This window comes from Alexandromys fortis, unplaced genomic scaffold (assembly GCF_014885135.2).
Source record: "Alexandromys fortis isolate MF-2015 unplaced genomic scaffold, M_Fortis_MF-2015_v1.1 scaffold_189, whole genome shotgun sequence".
Taxonomy (NCBI): Eukaryota; Metazoa; Chordata; class Mammalia; order Rodentia; family Cricetidae; genus Alexandromys; species Alexandromys fortis.
This window is the reverse complement of record NW_026068081.1, coordinates 322,394-330,119: the sequence shown is the minus strand read 5'-3', so window position 1 is coordinate 330,119 and position 7,726 is coordinate 322,394.

Sequence of the window (7,726 nt, the reverse complement as noted above, 5' to 3'; positions counted from 1 at the left end):
TTGAGAGGCTGAAGTAGGAGGGACAAGTGAGTTTGAGGCCAGCATGGGCTATATAATGCTGTCTCAAAAAACCCAAACAGAAAAATCAAAATCAAACTCCCCAAAAACAAAACAAAATAAAACAGAACAACAACAGTCAACCAAACAAAACTCGGGGTTATGCAGCCTGTAAGTCAAGCACCATGGGATGCGGTGGGAGGAGGACCACAAGGTTCAAGGCCCATGGGTTACATAGTCCAAGGTCAGCCTGTTTCAAACTGAAATTATTATTATTATTATTATTATTATTATTATTATTATTATTATTATTTTTACTTTTCCCCTATGTGGTACTTGTACACACTGTCCAGGCTGCAGGTGAAAGTAATCACTATATAGATGAGCACAATCAATAGCTCATTTTTGTGAATGGCTTCGTTCAGTGTTGCATGATTTACAATCTATGGAATCAAAGAGATTTGTCAAGTATTCATGCTTAATAACAGAACCTAACAAATTCAAAGCTATTTTACACCCTCAAGATTTCTCTCTCTCAGCTTGAACACAATAATACTGTCTCTCCCTCAGTGGACACTCTTAAGACCTTAAATTTTTAGGAATTACACAAAAATATTAATGTCTTGACTCTAAATAAATAGGATGCTCATAAAGTTATGTGTTATATCATCAATATGTGATCAGCATTTCATTTATTTAAATGTCCTTTTAAAAGAACTTCACTTTGTTAGACCAGTATATGTTATGGAAATGAAGTATTTCTGAGGACTGATAATTTACATTTATCATATCATATCTCACCAACCATTTACTGTTTGTATTTTCAGGATGGAGAATGACTGGTTTTATGCAGGATTTGTGAGCATTTACCATTTAGTACAACTTGTTTTTTTTTGAGTAAGTATAATAAAATGCACAGATATGAAAACACCTTACACTTCCTTTTTATTTGATAGTGTTCTGAAGATATATTGCTATAAAATATATGTTTATAAGATATTTACAGAGAACTTGTATTCTTCTGGTCATACAAGATTAAAAAAACCTTTTCCTTGGAAAATTAAAAGTGAAATAGACTTTGGGAAGGACACATAAAAGGAAATATACTCAACAAGCTTGTGTGCATGGTTTAACAACAATCTAGCCCAATGTGCACTTGGTTTTGCAGAGAGGGAGTACTCTGTATTAGTAGCTCAGCATTAATTGTTTAGTAGAGAAAAGTCCTTGTGGCATGGTAGACCTATGAGGTCCTTAAAAAAAATCTCTCTCTCTCTCCAGGTTGATGTTCACGTCCATTTCTTTCTCTTCTAGGCTATACATCTAAGAGTACATGAGCAGCAAAAGTTGGACTTGATAAAGAAAAGGGAGAGAGTGATGATGAGAGTAGTAAAAGGGCAAAAAAGCAGAAGAAGTAGCAGCCACACAATTGGTGTGTCGGTAAGAGGTGGAAAATCTGTCATGAGTTGGAGGAGGAAGGTATTATCAAAATATAGCTGTGTAAAAGGCTCAAAGAGCTAAGTAAAAAAATAGAAAATTCAAATTGTTTTAAAAATGTTTTCCTTTTTCTTTAAAATATTTTATGCAATGTATTTTGATTATGTTTTACCTCCTCCAACTCCTCCAAGATCTATATAAAATAATTTGAATATTTAAGAAGTTTCTTCAAAATAATTACTGTATTGGACATGCTATGTTGTTTCCTTTTCAATAATTGTTGGAACAAGAGAAAAATGACATGGATCATATTCTTAAATAAACAAGTTTTGGTCACAACTACTTGTAACTCCTCAATCTACAGGCTGTTTGATAGCAAATAATAATAAAAACCCTAAATTTAGCAAAATAATTTCCTTTTCAAGCCATCTCTTCAAAATTTTAAACCAAGAAATTTCTAGATATGTAGCAATTTTTTTTTCAGATTAAATTACTCCATAAGATTCTTTATTTTAGTGAGGCATAATATTCAGTTTTATTGCTTTTGAAAAGTATTCTGGATTGACAGGGCAATTATGTACCTAAATATTCTGTTATAAACTTTGAAAGTATGGCATATAGATATTTGCTATATTTTATATTCTACCAGCATTTATATTCTACTCTCTTCCATCTGCCCATCTATTTTTTTTCCTTTTAGCTCTTCTCTCTTAGTTGTCATTTTTACTTCCCGTGTCTTCTATACTCACATATGGGTATAATACTATAGAAGTTCATCAGAAGAAAGGTTGAAATTAAATAATTTGAGAATTTCATTGCCCAGTGGGGCAACACATATAAAACATTGTTATCTTTGACTTCTTTCCATCCCTTCTCATCCATCTCATTTTTCTAAATTATTAAATTAGAATATGCTGTTAAATACATTTTCTACCTTGCTCATGTGTAGGATTTTGGCCAATTTTATGAGACATTTATATATCTCTTTCATTTTCCTAGCCATCTTTTGTCTAACTGTTCCCTTCTAACTGGACTAAAATGTATGACCAAGCGAACATCAGTGGCTACAGATAAGATTTAGAGAATCCAAACTGAATTTTTATGTGCTTTACTAGGCTCTGGGTACATAGTCAATTCTATGCCTATTAAAACCCTAACACTATAATTATATTCAACTGAAACAACCGTGCAATCATGGAAGATTTGGAGAACAGTTTACTTTGCCCTTTGGAAAAACTTCCTTAGTCTCACTGGCCTTAGTTTTGGCTCTATATTGCTAGGCATTTGGATGAAGACTGAAAAAAATGCAGTAAATTACCCAAAGTTTTCAAAACATCTGAGTTTTTAGTATGATAGAAAAGGTCTGTGTTTGTCTATGTAAAGTTAAATGGAGTTTTGAGTTATTTCTTCATGTCAATTAAGTTAAGTTATTCCTTAGTCTAAGTACTCAGGTAATTACAACAAAGTTATGAAACTTCTGGAATTATTTAAAAATTACCCCATATCTTCTCACTTTGCATGTTTAGACACATCCTTTGCCAGTATCAGTTCCAGCTGCTAGAATGCTTTACATATTTGGCTTTTTTCCCCTCGGCATTGAATTTGAGCTCTTTGATGTAAAATTTGTTTCCATTTGAGAACAGCAATTTTCACTTTCTAAAAAAGGAATGCAATGCTTCATCTCAGTTACAGAAGATGTTAAAAACTATTTAGATTATAAATATCAAAAAGTTTTTGAAAGAAAAAAGTTGGTAGTATAGGTAACACACACAAAAAATGTTAAATGCCTAAGTAAATCTAGTCAAATCTGCCTATTCATAGAACAGTCAATGGATATCTCTTCCTGCACAATAAACATGCCATCTATGCTGAATATGCTTTGTGAGAAGCTCACTGTAGGATGTTCTGGAAATCAAGATGGGATTGTGTGACATACTTCCTCTGACCATTGAAGGTCATCTCCCACAGATCATCTGAGATCCAACATTAGGGAGTATAAGTCTCTAGACTCAATGGGACACTTAGTCGATGTTCTTCATTTCCAAAGTACAAAATGAGGCTCTGATCAGAAATTTGAAATTCATTACTAATGCTGGGTGGTAGTGTCACAGGCCTTCATTCCCAGTACTCAGGAGACAGAGGCAGGCTGATCTTTGAGTTCAAGGCCAGCCTGGTCTACAGGGTGAGTTCCAGGACAGCCAGAGCTACACAGAGAAACCCTGTCTCAAAAAAAGAAGAGAAAAGAAGAAATTAAATAAATTAAATACATTAATAATGGTCTGGAGAGAGGGCTCAGAGTTGAAGAGTAGTTGCTTTTCTTTTGGAAGAGCCAGGTTCAGTTTCCAGAACCATCAGGTGGCTCATAACTGCCTGTGACTCCAATTCCAAGTGACTTGACATCCTATGGTCTCCTTGGGCACTTGTCCTCATGAGATACACATAAACTCACAAAAACATGCAAAATTAAAAGAAAGAACAGATAAAACTTTGGGCAAAAAAAACATAACTTATTAGTGAATTTTTAGGTTCCAGCTAAGTTCTCTTTAAATAAGGCATCCCTTGTATCCTAAATTTGTTGCGTTCATCTTTTATGGTCTTTGTCTTGGCTTATCCACCATCTGTTTTTGTTTTTGTTTTTCTGAGACAGGGTTTCTCTGTGTTGCTTTGGGAACCTGTTCTGGAACTAGCTCTTGTAGTCCAGGCTGGCCTTGAACTCACTGAGGTCCTACTGCCTCTGCCTCCCTAGTGCTAGGATTAAAGGTGTGTGCCACCATAGCCTGACAGGAAGTAATTTTACTGATATCTTTTTACATACGAGGCACTATTATAACTCTGCACTATAAAAGCAAAATTTTCTCTATCCTGTTTATGTAAAGGAATTTTAGGCTGTAAGGTTAAATTATCTTATTTTTAATTTAATTTATGATCTTTTGCCTTATTAGAGCATAGGACATAAATATTCCAATGGCAAGGAGATACTTCTGTCTTTCAAATCTGTGTTAATGTCAGTCTTGTAAGATCACCTGCCTTGGAATCACCTCTAAATCACAGAGAATATGGCAGGAAACAAGTCATGGGCCACTTTGATCACTTTGTGCATTCACCTCCTATGACTTCTACCCCGAGAATTCAATACGCTCTGCAGAGATTATTTGACATACTAGGATGAACTCTCAAGAACATGTTGAGGAGTTGTCACCAACAGGAAGAATATATGAAAAAGCCGTATACCAGAATTGCAATGCTAGCAACTTTTGCCAACCTCCCACTTCTGGGTCCTTCTTAAGGTCCAGGTACTAGTCCAATAACATTACCTTATAATCTCACTGTATCCTTAGAATACTTGATGAGGTAAATCCCAAGTCCATCTTAAAGAGTTAGAGAGCTATCAATATTTCCAAAATCAAAGAGTCACTTTGAACCCATTAATAATACAGAGTCACCAATAACATGCCAGTCTTACACTAAAGAAATCAGTGGTGTAATCTGACAAAGACTCACACCAGACTTAAATCCCCCACTTCTCTCTGTCTGTATTGTCCATCATACCCTATCTATCTTTTACATGGTCTGTATCTCTGCCTGCTTGTATTGTTGCCTTGTGAATCTGTCCCTGCATCTGTGTCTGTCTTACTGTCCTTCTCTGTGTGTCTCTAATAAATGGCTTTGCTCTCTCTGCCATTGAACATCACAGAAAGCATCATATAGGGAAAGAGTAGGATACTTTATAGAAATCTTTAACAGAGTTTTACATGAGATTGAGTGCTGATTTCAGGTGTCTTAGACAACCCACCTGCTATCAAGCAATACCTGTATGCTGTGTCCAGCATTTGTATTGGATATTCATTTTATAAGGCTGGATTCATCCTATTTTCTGTTTTAGGGAATGACTATCATAATATATACACACACGCATGCAGGTGGCCTGCAAGTATACACACAATTTAAGATTACAGCTTTGCATTAATGTTATTGTAAAAGAAGTTTACACGAGAAATCCAAGGCAAGTAAGGCTGCATGTTATGTTGTTGTCATAAAGGCATGTCAAACAAACAGGCCGAGTAACACAGTAGAATAGCAGTCTTAAGACTTAACTGACTTCAAGGTGTTTTATTAACTTTGGCTTTGAGTTTCAGAAAAAGATTGAGTCTCTTAAAACATGGCAGGTTTTTTTTTTATAAAAATATATTGCCACAACATAGCCAAAAGACTGTAGATTTGGGAATTAAACCCTAAAATTGGGACACTACAGTCCAACTTATAGCTTCTGAATTCACTGTTTTTGTTTGCACATAGCACAAATAGTTTACTCCAGAACGTCTCACACACCATTTTATAATGGATTTACCTTACTTACCTTTGGCAAAGTTGAAATACAAATGTCTTAAGAGAAAATGTTAGACTCCTCCCTTCAAGGTTCATGGATCTGCTTGGAACAAAGGGTGGAAGGAGTTTAAGAGCCAGAGATGGTAAATTAAGCAGTGTATTCCAGACACAACATGGCAGATGCAACTATGAATTCACAGAGTTTGTGACAGCATGCAAAAAAGCCTAAGGCCAAGTCAGACAAAATCCTAGAATGGAGGAGAGAAGGTAGAACTCTAGCTGAGCAACCATTGACATTTGATTGTTGCATGGAGAGAGAAAGTCACATTTCTTCAGTGAAGTGACTGACATCTGGGATATCAACCACACTCCAAGGCTGTTCTCATGTCGAAGTATAGTTGGCCAACACAACCTGGAATAGATAGAGGTGAATAAAAGTGGGCGTATATGGAGGCAGAGAGAGATCCTAAGGGAGTTCGGAGAAGGATGAATATTATCAAAATGTATTGTATAAAATTCTTAGAGAACTAATAGCAACATTATTTTTAAAAGTATGTAATCATAGATAGCTATCAGAATGGGGCAATTCATTTCAAACCCATATTGATGCTTTGCTTTTAAGAAAAATTGAAATGTTTTCTTCTCTTACAGCTATTTGTGAATATATAAATGCATCCATATACAATATTTGTTTATTAAATCATTAGTGATCAGATCAGTAAAACCTACCTCCTGGCCCTCACCAAAAGATCAACTCCAACTGTTAGTTTAATGAAACAACTAAAGTAAAACTGGCTATGATTACAGCAATAGCTTACGGGGGTGGTGCTGATGAAATGCTGGCTTTTGATACACTTTCTTTTTTAAATTGCAATTACAAGAAGTATTTAAATATTCATTGGGAAAGGACAATTGTAGATTATTGAGTCCTCATCTGCGACATTTGTTCTGAGAGTTTACATAGTAATTTTTGATATTTCAGTTTTAGCTTAATAGGTTGATTTTGATTAAGATAATTAGCTTTCAAAAATAATAATTAGCTTTCTCTTTCAGAACATTTAACCATATGTTTTTTCACCTAAATGAACATTGCCTCTGCAATTTCCATAACAAGTCTCCAATAAAAAATGTCCCCATTATTAAGGGAAACTGCTTTTTACCTTTTCTAAAATGTTTTGCTTCAAATATGAATATCATTGTAGGGAATTGCTCCCAATTTTACAGCATTATTAAAGACCAATTTCATGACCAGTTTAACAATAAATATGTGTTATTCAAAGAGTTCCTCCTACACAATGGTTCAGAGTGGTTATTTTATGTAGTTATACAAGCAATGTCAAAATTTTAGGATGGTAAGAAATGATTGGTGGGAGGAGCAGGTCTAGCATCCAAATGGTCATGATTTTTGCATTCACAGGGGCATGGCACAAGTTTGTTTCTGACAATTATTTTTATGTTAGCATAACCATTAATGGATTTTATTATGGTATTTTCATAATACTGTGTTATATCCACAGTGTTAAAAAGTCATAAAATAATTGTGTGTGTGCACGCACACGTGCACGTGCATGCACATGTGGGCACCTAATACCACTTTTATGGGAATGGAGGCCAAAAGACAACTTTGTGGAAGAGATTATCTGCCATTTTATGTGGGTTCTTTGGATCAAATTCAAGTCATTGAGTGTTGCAGGCTTGTTTCTTTGAGTAGCAAGCACCTTTACACACTGAGCTACCTCATCATGTTGTGAGATATCCTTCTTTCTCTCTCCCTCCTTTCTTCCTTTCCCCCTTCTCTTTCCTTCTGTTATCATTATTGGGTGGGCAGATATTTAAGATAGAGTTACTCTGGGTAACAGCCCTGGCTGTCCTGGAACTTGATTTGTAGACCATGCTGTCCTCGAACTTACAGAGGCCTGCCTACCTCTGCCTCCCGAGTGCTGTGATTAAATTTTAGATGGTATCTTAT